This window comes from Chlorocebus sabaeus, chromosome 9 (genome assembly GCF_047675955.1).
Source record: "Chlorocebus sabaeus isolate Y175 chromosome 9, mChlSab1.0.hap1, whole genome shotgun sequence".
In the NCBI taxonomy this organism is placed as follows: Eukaryota; Metazoa; Chordata; class Mammalia; order Primates; family Cercopithecidae; genus Chlorocebus; species Chlorocebus sabaeus.
Window position 1 is genome coordinate 45,658,565 of NC_132912.1, and position 19,653 is coordinate 45,678,217.

General features: G+C 40.5%; 1 long non-coding RNA gene across 3 annotated transcripts in view; it reads right to left on the reverse strand.

The window, feature by feature from the left end:
- Window positions 1-5,450: 5,450 nt before the first annotated feature.
- The window catches only part of LOC103215746 (uncharacterized), a 40,083-nt gene continuing 25,880 nt past the window's right edge, over window positions 5,451-19,653 (reverse strand). For all 3 annotated transcript variants that reach the window (XR_012093953.1, XR_012093952.1, XR_012093954.1), the window contains one exon: window positions 5,451-7,649. This is a non-coding gene — a long non-coding RNA (uncharacterized lncRNA). The remainder of the gene's footprint in view (window positions 7,650-19,653) is intronic.

Sequence of the window (19,653 nt, forward strand, 5' to 3'; positions counted from 1 at the left end):
TGGTATGAGTGGAAAGTGAAAATATAAAATACAAAAATATTTAGAAGACAGTTTACAAAAGTAAAATAGTAATATACTTTTTTTTTTTTTTTTTTTTTTTTGAGATGGAGTCTGGTTCTGTCACCCATGCTAGAGTGCAGTGGCATGATCTTAGCTCACTGCAACCTCTGCCTCCTGGGTTCAAGCAATTATCCTGCCTCAGCCTCCTGAGTAGCTGGGATTACAAGCACCCGCCACCATGCCCAGCTAATTTTTGTATTTTATTAGAGACAGTGTTTCACTATGTTGGCCAGGTGGGTCTTGAACTCCTGATCTCAGATGATCCACCCCCCTCAGCCTCCACAAGTGCTGAGATTACAGGTGTGAGCCACTGTGCCCGGCCTTTTCTTTTTGAGATGGAGTTTTGCTCTGTCACCCAGACTGGAGTGCAGTGGCATGATCTCAGCTCACTGCAACCTCCGTCTCCCCAGTTCAAGTGATTCTCCTGTATCAGCCTCCTGATTAGCTGGGATTACAGGCGTGTGCTACCACACCCAGCTAATTTTTTATATTTTTGGTAGACATGGGGTTTCACCATGTTGGTCAGGCTGGTCTCAAACTCCTGACCTCAAATGATCCACCCACCTCGGCCTCCCAAAGTGCTAGGACTACGGGTGTGAGCCACCACACCCATCCCAATAACAGCCAGTTACTTAACATCATTAAGAAAGGATGACAGAAAGACAAAAATAAAATAACATTATGAGGGTCATCTGTGAGAGCAGCAGGCTTATAGAACGTAACAAAAAAGATAAGTGAGGAAGACTTAAGATTTGTCAGTAATGATTTTAGTTTCAGTTCTTGCCAATTTGCAGGGATCAGAACATCCTCCCAGACTCCTGACTACAGGTAAAACACTGCATGAATGGCCAAAGGCACTGGAAATAGAAAGGGAAAGGTCGTCAGACCAAAACTTTATATCATGGATATAGCAAGAGCTTATTATTTTTTGAAGATTCAATTTTATTGTTTTTCAACAGGTAATTTATGGTGATTACTGAAAACATATCAAGTTGTCTCCTAAATGTTAGTTGGTATCTTGTATTTGTCAGAGTTTTACTATGACATCTACTGCACCTTTCTTCTTTTTGTACTTTGTTTTTTTGATATTTTCCCATTTTGTCTTCTTTACATCTTTGGAAGTTATACTATACCAGTTTCTCAACGGTTGGCTACCCATTAAATTTTACCAAGCTCTCATTCATCAAGATTCAGAGTTAGTTAAGTAACGATACAATATCTATTATATGCTATATGCCAAAGAGAGTTAATATCATAAACCTCTTTTCTGAATTACAGAAGGATTTTGAAACACAATTGATTATCCCCACCTCATTTATATGTAATTATTATTTATTATATAATTGTGTCTTTTTTAGCACTACAAATTATCACTATTATTTTATACAAACATGATTTAAATTGACCTATGTTTCCTAATTTCCTATCACTTATTTACCAATACTCTCGTCTCATGCATTCTTTTAGGGTTCATTTTCTCTCTTCCTGTATTTGTTATTAGAATTTTACTAAAAAAATTATGCAAAAGGTATGGCTTTTATGATTTATTGCAGTATCGATCCAATTTTAATTTTTTTAAAAGTTAAATGTAGGGTTCAGTAATCTGCGATGACAGACATTCCTTCTTCCTTACTCCTTTTATTTCCTCTTTTACTACTCTGAATGTGTCTTACATGGTTGTTTTATACTTACTAATACATCCATGGTCTTAATTAATGGGTGTTTGAAAACATATTTTCCATTATTTGTTTACTCTCACAAATGATTTATTTCCTCAGGTTTTGGTTTTAAGCTCATATTTTGTTTAACTGTAAGTGAGAATATTGGGGATGCTTATCCTTGAGAGGAATTATTTTCCCTTCCTTAAAGCAAGCTACCAATCCGAGGTGACGGCCTAGAGTCTGGATCTTCTAGTGTGCGAGTATAGGAGAATAAGGGTACAAGAAAGCCCTCTATTACTACAGCAGGAGTGCAGAACTATATTGGGCTCAGGATCCCTTACTGACAGAAAAGTAGAAGTCTCATAACACTGAGGAAGAAGCAGGTACAGCTGTCCCTCAGGCTCTGCAGGGGATTGTTTCCAGAACTTCCCTCAGATACCAAAATCCACAGATGATCAAGTTGCACAGTTAGCCCTGACACACCTGCAGATACAGAGGGCTGACTGTACACAGTGAAAGCCCCATGCTGAGGCCCAGGCACACAGGGCCTGCCTATGACTAAGGCTGTGTTAGAACAACAGAGAACACCCCTGCCCCCACTACAAGCATGACATAGAGTAACAGGGAGCAGCAGCCTATTGCTGGCAGAGGGGCAAGAGCAGGGAGACACAGGCTTAAGAGGGATAGCTAACAGCCGACACAGAGAAGCATAAGGAAAATTCTCCTAATGCAAAATATCTAAAAACTATGGGATAACAAACATATACAAGCAACTGGAGATCCAGGGAAAAAAAGATGAAAAACATCAAACCACAAGCGAGAGAACAGCAAGAAAGAAAAATGCCACACACACAGAGATATTTGGCCATAAATATCATAGCCAAACAACTAAAAACCAAGGATAAAAAGAAAATCTTAAAGGCAGCCAGAGAAAACAGGATATTAAATGCAGAGAAACAAAGCTTTTTAAATTACAGCAGGAAATAATATCTAAGTCAGAAGACAACAGAATGAAATACTTAATGTATGGAGAAAAAAAATGTCAATCTAGAATTCTATACCCAGAGGAAAAAAAAATCTTACAAATAAAGATAGTCTTTCTTGGACAAACAAAAGCTGAGAAAATTCACTGCCAACAGAGCTTTGCTTTAAGAAATACTAAAGGGAGTTATTTACACAAAAGGAGGAAAATACACAAAGATATTAAGAATGTCTAAAATGTTTTTTAAATGGGGGGCAAACATAAAAGACTTTTAAATCGTTATAAAAGACGACTGGCTTTACAGAGCAAAAAACCACGGATACATTGTGGGGTCTCTAAGTAAAAACATATGGCTACAGTATCACATAGAAAGGGAGGAAGGCTTTAGCCCAGGAGCTCAAAACCAGCCTGTGCAACATGGTGAGAGCTCATCACTACTAAAAAAACAACTAGACAGACATGGTGGTACATCCTGTAGTTCAAAGTACTCAGGAGGCTGAGGTGGGAGGATCACCTGAGCCCAGGAAGTTGAGCCGTGATTGTGTGACTGCACTTTAGCCTGGGCGACGGAGCAAAACCGTATCAAAAAAAAAAAAAAAAAAAAAAAGGGAGGACAGAATGGAGCTATATCAAATCTTAAATCTTATATTGTTATAAGATTCTAAGGTTATATGTGAAATAGTATCATATCACTTGAAAGGAGACTATGATAAACTGATAATGCTTATTGTATATCATGGGGCAACCACTTAAAACAAAATTTAAGAAAGAACTATAGACTGAGTATCCCTTACCTGAAATGCTTGGGACCAGAAGTGTTTTTGATTCCTGGTGTTTTTGGATTTTTTAATTTTTCAGATTTTGGAATATTTTTATATTGTCCCTTGAGGGAGTACTTGTGTGAGTGAATCTAGGTGATATGGTTTGGATTCATGTCCCTGCCCAAATCTCATGTCGGATTGTAATCCCCAGTGCTGGAGGTGGGCCTGGTGGGAGGTGATTGGATCATGGAGGTGGATTTCCCCCCTTTGGTGCTGTTCTCGTGACAGAGGTCTCAAGAAATATAGTTATTTAAATGTGTGTGGCACCTCCCACCTCTCTCTCTACTTCCTGCTCCGGCCACATAAGATGTGTCTATTTGCCCTTCACCTTCCACCATGACTATAAGTTTCCTGAGTCCTTCCAGTCATGTTTCCTATACAGCCTGCAGAACTGTGAGCCAATGAAACCTCTTCTCTTTATAAATTACCCAGTCTTAGGTAGTTCTTTATAGCAATGCAAGAATGCATATAGCAATGCAAGGACTAATATACTATGCATGCAAACAAAGAGATATCACAGCTAAAGGGGGTTGGGAGAGTCTTTTTTCCCTTAGGGACACTGAATAAACTATGTGTTGTGTCCCTGCACTTTGACTGTGCCCCATCGCATAAGGTGTGGAACTTTCCACTTGTGGTGTCCTGTTGGCACTCAAAAAGTTCTGGGTTTTTGAGCATTTCAGATATCAAATTTTCAGATTAGGGATGCTCAACCTGTAATACTAATAAGAATTCAGCAGAGATAAAACAAAATAAAAATTACCAATCCAAATGAGAGAAAACGAGGAAAAAAAGGAAAAAGAACAAAATGAGCAAGGAGGAAACACTCAGCAAAATTATATGAATCCAAACATTAACAAATTATATGAAATATAAGTGGTTGAAACGTCACAATTAAGAAGTAGAAGTAAGACCAGGCGCTGTGGCTCACACCTGTAATCCTAGCACTTTGGAAGGCCGAGGCAGGCCGATCACTTGAGGTCAGGAGCTCGAAACCAGCCTGGTCAACATGGTGAAATCCTGTCTCTACTAAAAGTACAAAACTTAGCTGGAAATAGATTGAACCCGGGAGGCAGAAGTTGCAGTGAGCTGAGATCGTGCTACTGTATTCCAGTCCAGGCAGCAGAGTGAGATGCTGTCCCCCCGCCCCAAAAAAAAGTACAAGTTTTCACACAAGTTATAAAAGCAACACCGAACCACATGCTATTTTAAGAAATTCTAGGCGGGGCACAGTGGCTCATGACTGTAATCCCAGCACTCTGGGAAGCCAAAGCAGGTGGATCACAAGGTCAGGAGTTCAAGACCAGCCTGGCCAACATGGTGAAACCTCGTCTCTACTAAAAATACAAAAAATTAGCCAGGTATGGTGGCATGCACCCTTAATCCCAGCTACTCGAGAGGCTGAGGCAGGAGAATCACTTGAACCCAGGAGGTGGAGGCTGCAGTGAGCCGAGATTGCGCCACTGCACTCTAGCCTGGGGGACAGAGCAAGACTCCATCTCAAGAAAAAAAAAAAAAAAAGGAAATTCACTTTAAATATAAAGAGATTAAAAGTATGGAAAAAGGTAAATAAAATTAAAAGACAACTGCAAGAACTAAATTAATATCAAAGTAGCATTTAGAACAAAGAGTATTACTAGGTATAAAGTGAGACATTACATAATTATTAAGCGGTTAATTCATGAAGTGGACATAAGGATCCTAATATGTATACACTTAGTAATGCTCCAAAATTCATAAAGCAAAAACCAAAAGACTCAAAAGGAGAAATTAAATCCAAAATTGCAACTGAAGACTTCACTGTTGTGTATCACTGACACAGTGAGAGTTTTTGAGTGTTAGACCTTGACCTCATTTTCCCATTAGTCCTGTGATTTTTATTGTACTCATTTGCATAGAGCAGTGATTCTTAGGAATGTATACACTGCATTTTAACAGAATTCACTTTATTAGAATACCGTCATTCTTCCCACTTGTTTTTAGCCTCCGCTTAATCAAATTAAATACAGTCAATAATGCCCAGGTTTTCGACAACACACTCTCACATTTGCTTTAGAATTAGTTCCTCAATTAAATTCAGAGGCTACTACCAGTATTTTTACCATGCTTTTTGTGTCACTTCTTGGTTATCTGATATTCATCTTCTAATAAAAGGTCTTAGGGACAAAGGACCCAGAATTCTTGCCTATTCAAAAAAAGGTTTCCTCTTTTTTGTTAAAGAATCACTCTTTAACCTAGTATAAAGTTCTTAATTTGACCCTCCCTAAGGATTTTGTAGCAATTGCTCTACAGACTTTTAGCAGTTTTGTTTAGCAAATTTTGTTATGGAAAAGGTTGAGATCAGCTGGACTTTTTTCTTATATTGACTGGCTGTCAAAATGATTCTTTATCTTTGAAATCTAGTAATGCTATTAGGAATATAGCATGATGTTGATCATTTTTGGTCTGCCTTCTTTAGGGATGGTTTATCTTTTTTATGTAGATTCAATTGTATCTTCTTTTCTCCAAAAAATGTTATTGGAGTATTTTCAATATTGGTTCTATTTATTTGATTTTCTACTTTGGGGAATGAACTATATGTATAGTATATATGTGAAATATCTTTTATACTATCTTCTTTATGCAATATTCACCTTTTATTTTCTTCAGTTTCTTCTTGCTTGAAAGGCCTTCCACATTTATTTCTAATCTACATTTCAGCAATGCCTATTCTTCTTTGGGAATTCTCCAATTTGCTTTTCTTTCTTTTTTTTTTTTTTTTTGAGATGGAGTTTCATTCTGTTGCCCAGGCTAGAGTACAGTGGTGTGATCTTGACTCACTGCAGCCTCTGCCTGCTGGGTTCAAGCTATTCTCCTGCCTCAGCCTCCTAAGTAACGGATTACAGGTGTGCCACCATTCCTGGCTAATTTTTTGTATTTTTAGTAGAGATGGGGTTTCACTATGTTGGCCAGGCTGGTCTCAAACTCCCGACCTCAAGTGATCCACTGGCCTTGGCCTCCCAAAGTGTGGGGATTACAGATGTGAGCCACCGTGCCTGGCCCCAATTTGCTTTCTTTACTGTGATTCTTAATTTCTCTTACAATTCTTTTCTCAGTCTGACATCCCAGAATGCATTTTATTAAATGAATTAAAACATTATACTGTTGCCTTAACATCCTTCTTGAACTCTCATATCATGCAGGCAATCAATTCAATTAGTCATTTTTGAAATTCATGGTTTATTAATTGGCCCAATTATTTATCTCCTTTATGTCCACTTTGATCAGGTGACATTTTATCACCTACTTTTTTTTTCCTAATCTTTTTCAACCCTTTATTCTTGCAGTAGTTTTGTGGGGCATTTTATGCTGGTTCCTTTTGGATTACTCAGCTTCAAAGGACATGAGCTTTTACACTGCATCAGTTTTACTAGGTAAAGGGAACAGAGGCATGTCTTAATCTAACGAGAGCTTCTTATGAAAAAGTGTTTTGCACATATACCAAACTCAGTTTATGCATCAACCCAGATTGTCGCTCCTTTCTTGCCAGAGTAGCCTTAGTAATGGCTTGCTCTGTTATTACCCTCTTGTACTTTCGCTTCGTCCTAACCAGCCTTACTCCCCATTTCCTCACTTCTGTAGTAGGTCTGCCCATCCTGACAAGTTTTTACTTCAAATTGTTTACAGGAATACAAGCTAAGATAGCATGCAAGTTTATTTCCCCTCACAAAGGTGTCTGTAACATTTTTTTCTGAAATGGAAAGTCTCATTTCTTGCATTGTCACAGAGTGTCACTGAAAAACATGACTTGTGTGTCTGTTTCCATACTTAACCCTACATCAGCTTCACAGAACCAAACTGCATTCAAAGGAGCTCCAGCTGTCCTGCGCACAGCACTGTTGTTATTCCAAGAGAGATTTAAGCTTTGCACCTTAGAGTATGTACGTTGTCTCTCTAAAGTATTTTACCAGTTCCTTCAAGCACCAGAAATGTTTTTGTTTCTTTTCATCTGCTGGTACATATGGCCCTCCTTAATTTTTCAGTGATTCTGGTAGCATTTCCACTTGTATTGATTTGGGGTTTCAGATATCCTCTATTGTCATGAGATAAACTTTGTGTTGTTCTTTTTCCTTATTGTTTCTGGATGATCTGTAGACAGAGACAGAGAAAATGCTGACTTTACACATCCCACTTCAGAGAAGCTCACTTTCTCCTTGAAACACTGTCTTCCTTGGCTGCAGGATACTACATTCTTTGTTTTCCACTCATCCCCAAACTGCTTTTTCTTTCTTCTTTGCTCAGTCTCCTCACTTTCAAGACTTCTGAAAGCTAATGACTCAGGGAATAGCCTCCAGTCCTACCACAAAAGAGAGGTTATCTAATCCCTCAGCTTTAAATACTAAACTTCAAAACTGTTAACTACTGCCATAAGCTGATAATTTCCAAATAAATATCTTCCACTTGGACTTGCACCAAACTACCCTTATATGCCCAAACGCTTATTAGCCATGTAAACCTGGATATTTTATAATCACCTGAAACTTTATGTGTGCAAACTAAATGCGTAACAATCCCTCCAAAACTGTTTATCCTCGATATCCCCCAACTGGTACTAACTTATCCAACTGCTCTGGGTGAAATGTTTGGAGTCACTCTTGACTCCTTTCTTTCTGTCATGTTCCATATCCCACTCAATAGCAAATGTTACAGGTCCCACATTCAGAACATATTGAAAAGCCAACCACTTCTTAATTTTTTTTTTTGAGATGGAGTCTTGCTCTGTCACCTAAGCTGGAGTGCAGTAGTGCAATCTTGACTCACCTCAGCCTCTGCTCCCTCAGGTTCCACGATTCTCCAGCCTAAGCCTCCTGGGTGGCTGGGATTACAGGCACACGCCACCATACCTGGCTAATTTTTGTATTTTTAGTAGAGACGGGATTTCACCATGTTGGCCAGGCTGGTCTTGAACTCCCGACCTCAGGTGATCTGCCCGCCTTGGCCTCCCAAAGTGCTGGGATTACAGGCATGAGCCACTGCGCCTAGCCCTATCCTGGGTAACCTTTTTATTAATTTATCAATTATAAACATATTGCCAATCTATGTATTAAATTTCACTCTTTTTCTTAGATTATAATACATGTAGGTAGGCATTTGAATATTTTCTTCTTTAATCCAATGGACTGTCTCATCTAGCTCAGAGATAACTGACTGCTGTGGGTAGTGGGGAGTCAGTAAGTAGACACAAACCAGCAGAGAGAGAAAGAAGTACCATTCCCAGGTTAGCAACACAAACAGCTGGTAAATGTTCATAGCATATACTGAGAACTGGAAAATAGGGGAAAAAATAGGTCAGAGTGTAAAACTGTGTGGAATAAAGGCAAGAAAGAACATAAAAAGTTATAAGAATTAGAAGAGAATAAATAAAGCTATCAGTATCTGCAGATGTCATAATTCTGCATGAAGAACATGCAAGAGAATCTACAAATTATTTTAAGTAAGAAGTGAATTCAGTATGTTTTTGGATACAAAATCAATGTATAAAAATCAAGTGGAGGCCGTGCGCAGTGGCTCACGCCTGTAATCCCAGTACTTTGGGAGGCCCAGGAGGGCGGATCATGAGGTCAGGAGACGGAGACCATCCTGGCTAACACAATGAAACCCTGTCTCTACTAAAAATACAAAAAATTAGGCGGACTTGGTCGCATGCGCCTGTGGCCCCAGCTACTCGGGAGGCTGAGGGAGGAGAATCACTTGAACCCAGAAGGCAGAGGTTGCAGTGAGCTGAGATCGCGCCACTGCACTCCAGGGTAGATGACAGAGTGAGACTCCATCTCAAAAATAATAAATAAATAAATAAAATCAAGTGGATTTTGGCTGGGCATAGTAGTTCACACCTGTAATCCCAGCACATTGGGACGCTGAGGTGGACAGATCACGTTAGGTCAGGAATTTGAGACCAGCCTGACCAACATGGAGAAACCCCAACTCTACTAAAAATACAAAATTAGCTGAACGTGGTGGCACATGCCTGTAATCACAGCTACTTGAGAGGCTGAGGGAGGAGAATCACTTGAACACAGGAGGCACAGGTTGCAGTGAGCCAAGATCGTGCCATTGCACTCCAACCTGGGCAAAGCTCAAAAACAAACAAACAAAAAAATCAAGTGGATTTCTATATACCAGCAACTAATTGTTTCAAAGTACCACCTACAGTGCCATCAAAAACATGAAATACTGGCCAAGCGCGGTGGCTCACGCCTGTAATCCCAGCGCTTTGGGAGGCGGAGGTGGGCGAATCACGAGGTCAGGAGATCGAGACCACCCTGGCTAACACGGTGAAACTCCGTCTCTACTAAAAATGCAAAAAATTAGCCAGGCGTGGTGGCGGGCACCTGTGGTCCCAGCTACTTGGGAGGCTGAAGCAGGAGAATGGTGTGAACCCGGGAGGCGGAGTTTGCAGTGAGCCGAGATCCCGCCACTGCACTCCAGCCTGGGTGACAGAGCGAGACTCCGTCTCAAAAAAAAAAAAAAAACAAAATACCTCAGAACAAATCTAACAAATCATTTCTAAGACAATTACACATAAAATCATAAAGCATTCTCGAGAAAAACAAAAGAATGTCTTTAAAAAAACAGAATATGGGGGGGGTGCGAAGCAAGATGGCCGAATAGGAACAGCTCCAGTCTCCAGCTCCCAGCGCCAGCGACACAGAAGACAGGTGATTTCTGCATTTTCAACTGAGGTACTGGGTTCATCTCACTAGGGAGTGCTGGACAATTGGTGCTGGTCAGCTGCTGCAGCCCGACCAGCGAGAGCTGAAGCAGGGTGAGGCATCGCCTCACCTGGGAAGCGCAAGGGGGAAGGGAATCCCTTTTCCTAGCCAGGGGAACTGAGACACACAACACCTGGAAAATCCCACCCCAATACTGTGCTTTACCAAGGGCCTTAGCAAACAGGCACACCAGGAGATTATATCCCACACCTGGCCGGGAGGGTCCCACGCCCACCGAGCCTCCCTCATTGCTAGCACAGCAGTCTGTGATCTAAGGGCAAGGCAGCAGCGAGGCTGGGGGAGGGGCGCCCACCATTGCTGAGGCTTAAGTAAGTAAACAAAGCCGCTGGGAAGCTCGAACTGGGTGGAGCTCACAGCACCTCAAGGAGGCCTGCCTGTCTCTGTAGACTCCACCTCTGGGGACAGGGCACAGCTAAACAACAACAACAACAAAGCAGCAGAAACCTCTGCAGATGCAAACGACTCTGTCTGACAGCTTTGAAGAGAGCAGTGGATCTCCCAACACGGAGGTTGAGATCTGAGAAGGGACAGATTGCCTACTCAAGTGGGTCCCTAACCCCTGAGTAGCCTAACTGGGAGACATCCCCCACTAGGGGAAGACCGACACCCCACACCTCACACGGTGGAGTACACCCCTGAGAGGAAGCTTTCAAAGCAAGAATCAGACAGGTACACTCGCTGTTCAGCAACATTCTATCTTCTGCAGCCTCTGCTGCTGACACACAGGCAAACAGGGTCTAGAGTGGACCTCACGCAATCTGCAACAGACCTACAGCTGAGGGTCCTGACTGTTAGAAGGAAAACTAACAAACAGGAAGGACACCCACACCAAAACCCCATCAGTACGTTACCAGCATCAAAGACCAGAGGCAGATAAAACCACAAAGATGGGGAAAAAGCAGGGCAGAAAAGCTGGAAATTCAAAAAAATGAGAGCGCATCTCCCCCTCCGAAGGAACGCAGCTCATCGCCAGCAACGGATCATAACTGAACGGAGAATGACTTTGACGGGATGAGAGAAGAAGGCTTCAGTCCATCAAACTTCTCAGAGCTAAAGGAGGAATTACGTACCCAGCACAAAGAAACTAAAAATCTTGAAAAAAGAGTGAAAGAATTGATAACTAGAATAATTAATGCAGAGAAGGCCATAAACAAACTGACAGAGATGAAAACCATGAGGGCCGGGCGCGGTGGCTCAAGCCTGTAATCCCAGCACTTTGGGAGGCCGAGACGGGCGGATCACGAGGTCAGGAGATCGAGACCATCCTGGCTAACTCGGTGAAACCCCATCTCTACCAAAAAATACAAAAAACTAGCCGGGCGAGGTGGCGGGCGCCTGTAGTCCCAGCTACTCGGGAGGCTGAGGCAGGAGAATGGCGTAAACCCAGGAGGCGGAGCTTGCAGTGAGCTGAGATCCGGCCACTGCACTCCAGCCTGGGCGACAAAGCAAGACTCCGTCTCAAAAAAAAAAAAAAAAAAAAAAAAAGAAAACCATGACACGAGAAATACGTGACAAATGCACAAGCTTCAGTAACTGACTTGATCAACGGGAAGAAAGGGTATCAGCGATTGAGGATAAAATGAATGAAATGAAGCGAGAAGAAAAATCTAAAAAAAAAGAAGAAAAAGAAATGAACAAAGCCTGCAAGAAGTATGGGAGTATGTAAAAAGACCAAATCTACGTCTGATTGGTGTGCCTGAAAGTCAGGGGGAAAATGGAAACAAGTTGGAAAACACTCTGCAGGATATCATCCAGGAGAACTTCCCCAACCTAGTAGGGCAGGCCAACATTCAAATTCAGGAAATACAGAGAACGCCACAAAGATACTCCTCGAGAAGAGCAACTCCAAGACACATAATTGCCAGATTCACCAAAGTTGAAATGAAGGAAAAAATGTTAAGGGCAGCCAGAGAGAAAGGTCGGGTTACCCACAAAGGGAAGCCCATCAGACTAACAGCAGATCTCTCGGCAGAAACTCTACAAGCCAGAAGAGAGTAGGGGCCAATATTCAACATTCTTAAAGAAAAGAATTTTCAACCCAGAATTTCATATCCAGCCAAACTAAGTTTCATAAGTGAAGGAGAAATAAAATCCTTTACAGATAACCAAATGCTGAGAGATTTTGTCACCACCAGGCCTGCCTTACAAGAGACCCTGAAGGAAGCACTAAACATGGAAAGAAACAACCGGTACCAGCCATTGCAAAAACATGCCAAAATGTAAAGACCATCGAGGCTAGGAAGAAACTGCATCAACTAACGAGCAAAATAACCAGTTAATATCATAATGGCAGGATCAAGTTCACACATAACAATATTAACCTTAAATGTAGGTTTAATTTAAAATGGACTAAATGATCCAATTAAAAGACACAGACTGGCAAACTGGATAAAGAGTCAAGACCTATCAGTCTGCTGTATTCAGGAGACCCATCTCACATGCAGAGACATACATAGGCTCAAAATAAAGGGATGGAGGAAGATCTACCAAGCAAATGGAGAACAAAAAAAAGCAGGGGTTGCAAAACTAGTCTCTGATAAAACAGACTTTAAACCATCAACAGTCAAAAGAGACAAAGAAGGCCATTACATAATGGTAAAGGGATCAATTCAACAGGAAGAGCTAACTATGCTAAATATATATGCACCCAATACAGGAGCACCCAGATTCATAAAGCAAGTCCTTAGAGACTTACAAAGAGACTTAGACTCCCATACAATAATAATGGGAGACTTCAACACCCCACTGTCAACATTAGACAGATCGAGACAGAATGTTAACAAGGATATCAGGAATTGAATTCAACTCTGTACCAAACGGACCTAATAGACATCTACAGAACTCTCCACCTCAAATCAACAGAATATACATTCTTCTCAGCACCACATCACACTTATTCCAAAATTGACCACATAATTGGAAGTAAAGCACTCCTCAGCAAATGTACAAGAACAGAAGTTGTAACAAACTGTCTTTCAGACCACAGTGCAATCAAACTACAACTCAGGACTAAGAAACTCAATCAAAACCACTCAACTACATGGAAACTGAATAACCTGCTCCTGAATGACTACTGGGTACATAATGAAATGAAGGCAGAAATAAAGATGTTCTTTGAAACCAATGACAACAAAGATACAACATACCAGAATCTCTGGGACACATTTAAAGCGGTGTGTAGAGGGAAATTTAGAGCACTAAACGTCCACAAGAGAAAGCTGGAAAGATCTAAAATTGACACTCTAACATCACAATTAAAAGAACTAGAGAAGCAAGAGCAAACACATTCAAAAGCTAGCAGAAGGCAAGAAATAACTAAGATCAGAGCAGAACTGAAGGAGATAGAGACACAAAAAACCCTCCAAAAAATCAATGAATCCAGGAGTTGGTTTTTGGAAAAGATCAACAAAATTGATAGACCGCTAGCAAGACTAATAAAGAAGAAAAGAAAGAAGAATCAAATAGATGCAATAAAAAATAAAAAAGGGGATATCACCACCGACCCCACAGAAATACAAACTACCATCAGGGAATACTATAAACACCTCTATGCAAATAAACTAGAAAATCTAGAAGAAATGGATAATTTCCTGGACACTTACACTCTCCCAAGACTAAACCAGGAAGAAGTCGAATCCATGAATAGACCAACCAGGTAGAAGCTGAATCCCTGAAAAGACCAATAGCAGGCTCTGAAATTGAGGCAATAATTAATAGCCTACCAACCAAAAAAAGTCCAGGACCAGATGAATTCACAGCTGAATTCTACCAGAGGTACAAGGAGGAGCTGGTACCATTCCTTCTGAAATTATTCCAATCAATAGAAAAAGAGGGAATCCTCCCTAATTCATTTTATGAGGCCAACATCATCCTGATACCAAAGCCTGGCAGAGACACAACAAAAAAAGAGAATTTTAGACCAATATCCCTGATGAACATCGATGCAAAAATCCTCAATAAAATACTGGTAAACCAGATCCAGCAGCACATCAAAAAGCTTATCCACCATGATCAAGTGGGCTTCAATCCTGGGATGCAAGGCTGGTTCAACATATGCAAATCAATAAATGTAATCCAGCATATAAACAGAACCAAAGACAAAAACCACATGATTATCTCAATAGATGCAGAAAAGGCCTTTGACAAAATTCAACAGCCCTTCATGCTAAAAACGCTCAATAAATTCGGTATTGATGGAACGTATCTCAAATTAATAAGAGCTATTTATGATAAACCCACAGCCAATATCATACTGAATGGGCAAAAACTGGAAAAATTCCCTTTGAAAACTGGCACAAGACAGGGATGCCCTCTCTCACCACTCCTATTCAACATAGTGTTGGAAGTTCTGGCTAGGGCAATCAGGCAAGAGAAAGAAATAAAGGGTATTCAGTTAGGAAAAGAAGAAGTCAAATTGTCCCTGTTTGCAGATGACATGATTGTATATTTAGAAAACCCCATTGTCTCAGCCCAAAATCTCCTTAAGCTGATAAGAAACTTCAGCAAAGTCTCAGGATACAAAATTAATGTGCAAAAATCAAAAGCATTCTTATACAGCAGTAACAGACAAACAGAGAGCCAAATCATGAATGAACTTCCATTCACAATTGCTTCAAAGAGAATAAAATACCTAGGAATCCAACTTACAAGGAATGTAAAGGACCTCTTCAAGGAGAACTACAAACCACTGCTCAGTGGAATAAAAGAGGACACAAACAAATGGAAGAACATACCATGCTCATGGATAGGAAGAATCAGTATCGGGAAAATGGCCATACTGCACAAGGTAATTTATAGATTCAATGTCATCCCCATCAAGCTACCAATGAGTTTCTTCACAGAATTGGAAAAAACTGCTCTAAAGTTCATATGGAACCAAAAAAGAGCCCGCATCTCCAAGACAATCCTAAGTCAAAAGAACAAAGCTGGAGGCATCACTCTACCTGATTTCAAACTATACTATACAAGGCTACAGTAACCAAAACAGCATGGTACTGGTATCAAAACAGAGATATAGACCAATGGAACAGAACAGAGTCCTCAGAAATAATACCACACATCTACAGCCATCTGATCTTTGACAAACCTGACAAAAACAAGAAATGGGGAAAGGATTCCCTATTTAATAAATGGTGCTGGGAAAATTGGCAAGCCATAAGTAGAAAGCTGAAACTGGATCCTTACCTTACTCCTTATACGAAAATTAATTCAAGATGGATCAGAGACTTAAATGTTAGACCTGATACCATAAAAACCCTAGAAGAAAACCTAGGTAATACCATTCAGGACATAGGCATGGGCAAGGACTTCATGACTAAAACACCAAAAGCAATGGCAACAAAAACCAAAATTGACAAATGGGATCTAATTAAACTAAAGAGCTTCTGCACAGCAAAAGAAACTACCATCAGAGTGAACAGGCAACCTACAGAATGGGAGAAAATCTTTGCAATCTACTCATCTGACAAAGGGCTAATATACAGAACCTACAAAGAACTCAAACAAATTTACAAGAAAAAAACAACCCCATCAAAAAGTGGACAAAGGATATGAACAGACATTTCTCAAAAGAAGACATTCATACAGCCAACAGACACATGAAAAAATGCTCATCATCACTGGCCATCAGAGAAATGCAAATCAAAACCACAATGAGATACCATCTCACACCAGTTAGAATGGCAATCATTACAAAGTCAGGAAACAACAGGTGTTGGAGAGGATGTGGAGAAATAGGAATGCTTTTACACTGTTGGTGGGATTGTAAACTAGTTCAACCATTATGGAATACAGTATGGTGATTCCTCAAGGATCTAGAACTAGAAGTACCATATGACCCAGCCATCCCATTACTGGGTATATACCCAAATGATTATAAATCATGCTGCTATAAAGACACATGCACACGTATGTTTATTGTGGCACTATTCACAATAGCAAAGACTTGGAGTCAACCCAAATGTCCATCAGTGACAGACTGGATTAAGAAAATGTGGCACATATACACCATGGAATACTATGCAGCCATAAAAAAGGATGAGTTTGTGTCCTTTGTAGGGACATGGATGCAGCTGGAAATCATCATTCTCAGCAAACGATCGCAAGAACAGAAAACCAAACACCGCATGTTCACTCATAGGTTGGAACTGAACAATGAGATCACTTGGACTTGGGAAGGGGAACATCACACACCAGGGCCTATCATGGGGAGGGGGCAGGGGGGAGAGATTGCATTGGTAGTTATACCTGATGTAAATGATGAGTTGATGGGTGCTGACGAGTTGATGGGTGCAGCACACCAACATGGCACAAGTATACATATGTAACAAACCTGCACATTATGCACATGTACCCTAGAACTTAAAGTATAATAATAAAAAATAAATAAATAAAAAAGAAAAAAGAAAAAAACAGAATATCTTTAAAAATAAAGGAATTAATTATATACACGGATTGGACATCTCAATATTACAAAGTTCTCAGTTCTCCCTAAATTGGCCTATAAATTCAAGGTAATCCCAATCAAAAGCTTAGCAAATATTTTTGTGGAAACTGACAAGTTGATTCTGAAGCTTATATAGAAATTCAAAGAACCGGATGGGTGCGGTGGCTCACGCCAGCAATCCCAGCACTTTGGGAGGCCAAGGTGGGTGGATCACAAAGTCAGGAGTTCGAGATCAGCCTGGCCAACATGGTGAAACCCCATCTCTACCAAAAATACAAAAATTAGCTGGGCATGGTGGCGCATGCCTGTAGTCCCAGCTACTCAGGAGGCTGAGGCAGAATCGCTTGAACCCAGGAGGCAGAGGTGGCAGTGTGCCGAGATCATGCACTGCACTCCAACCTGGCAACAGGTCTCAAAAAGAAAAAAAAATTCAAAGAACCAAGAATGTTCTCATCATCATAAAATGAAGGCAAAAGGCCGGGAGTGGTGGCTTATGCCTGTCAATCCCAGAACTTTGGGAGGCCGGGGTAGGAGAATCACTTGAACCTGGGAGGTGGAGGTTGCAGTGAGCCAAGGCTGCGCCACTGCATTCCAGCCTGGGCAATAGAGTTAGACTCCATCTCAAAAAAATAAATAAATAAATAAAAATGGAGGCAATATTTTTAAAACTAAAAAAAAAAAAATTTTTTAACCACCAAGAATGGCCAAGGCAGTCTTAGAGAACAAAAAAATGTGTGAACTCACACTAATTGTGGTTGGCAGAATTCTAAGATGAGCCTCAATGACTTACATCTTTATATAATCTCCTCCCGTTAGTGTAGGAGAGATCTTGTGGCTCCAGTAAAGATTATATTACATTATACGGCAAATGGATTTTGCAGCTATAATTAAGATACCTAAATCAGTTTATTTGAGTTGATCAAAAGAAAGATTGTCTTGGTGGGCCTTACCCAATCAGGCGAGTCCTTACAAAGAAGGTAAAGTGGCCGGGTGCGGTGGCTCACATCTGTAATCCCAGCACTTTGGGAGGCCGAGGCAGGCAGATCACGAGGTCAGGGGTTCAAGACTAGCCTGACCAACATGGTGAAACCCTGTCTCTACTAAAAATACAAAAATTAGCTGGGCAGAGTGGCATGTGCCTGTAATCCCAGCTACTCAGGAGGCTGAGGCACGGGAATCGTTTGAACCTGCGAGGAGGAGGTTGCAGTGAGCAGAGATCATGCCACTGCACTCCAGCCTGGGTGACAGAGTGAGACTCTGTCTCAAAAAAAGAAGGTAAAGTATCAGAGAAAAGTTCCTACTGGCCTCTAAGAAGAAGCAAACCATTATAGGTTCTCATTTATGGGAAATGAATTCTGCCACATGTGTATGGTGGACTCTGAGCCTCCATTAAGATTAAGTGTCTCAGGCAATATCTTGGTTGCAGCCTTATGCCTCAGCACAGGACCTAACTAACCCATTCCCAGACTCCTGATCCATAGAATCTGAGGTAATCAATTTGTGTTGTTTTGTGGCAAACTTTGTGGTAACTTATAATGAAGCATTAGAAAACTAACACACTAGTGCATATAAGAATTTATTATAGAGTAATTTAAGACAGTGTGGTATTGGTGACAGAATACATTGAAAGACCAAAAGAAAAAAATTCTGGTCTAGAAACAGACCTACAAACGTGGATACCTGATTTATTTTAAAAGTTTCACAGCCGAGCAGTGAGGAAAAGGACAGTCTCAATAAGCTATGCTGATTGGGGAAAACTTGACTTCAATCCCACACAATATGTGAGAATCAATTCCAGATGAATTGTAGGTTAAAATATGATGAGTAAAAACAACAGAACTTCCAGAAGATAACATGAAACTATATTCACAAGCAAAGTTTTTTTTAAAGCAAGATACAAAAGCACTAACCATAAAGAAGAAGACTGAAATAAACTGAACCACATTAAGAATGTCGATTAATCAAAAGATACCATTAATGCAAAAAAAATGCAAATCAGAGAGAAGAAAATATTGACAACATATCGAACTTTTAAAGGGACTATACCCAGAATATATAATATACTTCTAAAATCAATATAAGCAAGACAACCTAATAGAAAAATGGGGGAAAATATCTGAACAGTCATTTCACAAAAGACAACACTAACATGGCCAATAAACATGCTGAGAAGTGCTCACCCGAAATAGTCAACCATTGGCAAAGATTATTGGGAAGAGGATGTTCACATAGTCTCCGTATTCCACCCAAAGATTATTAGTTTACAAAAAGGAAAACAAAGTCTACTTTTCAAATGGAGATATTTGGTACCATTACAAATAGTGGTACAAACGGACTATATAAAAAGTACATAATAAACTGGCATAAGATAAATGTATATGCCAGGCGCGGTGGCTCACGCTTATAATCCTAGCACTTTGGGAGGCCGAGGCGGGTGGATCACGAGGTAAGGAGTTTGAGGCCAGCCTGGCCAACACAGTGAAACCCTATCTCTACTAAAAATACAAAAATTAGCTGGGCATGGTGACCTCAGCTATTTGGGAGGCTGAGGCACGAGAATCACTTGAACCCGGGAGGTGGAGTTTGCAGTGACCCGAGATCGTACCGCTGCACTCTAGCCTGGGCAACAGAGCTAGACTCATTCTCGAGAAAAAAAGAAAAAAAAAGGTATAATCTGAATCTGATTGTGAGGAAAAATAAATCAGTCAAAATAGATGTGCAGGCAGTCTACAACAGTGCTTCTAAACATGGTTGCATATCACCTGGGTATAGGAATATTTAAAGAGCTCCAAATGATTCTGAAAAGCAGTTAAATTCAAGAATAACTGTTCAACAAGACTCCTGACCAGGACATATTTTAAATGTTCATTATTATGAAGGAATAAAAAAACATCATCTTTGATTGGCTCTTGGG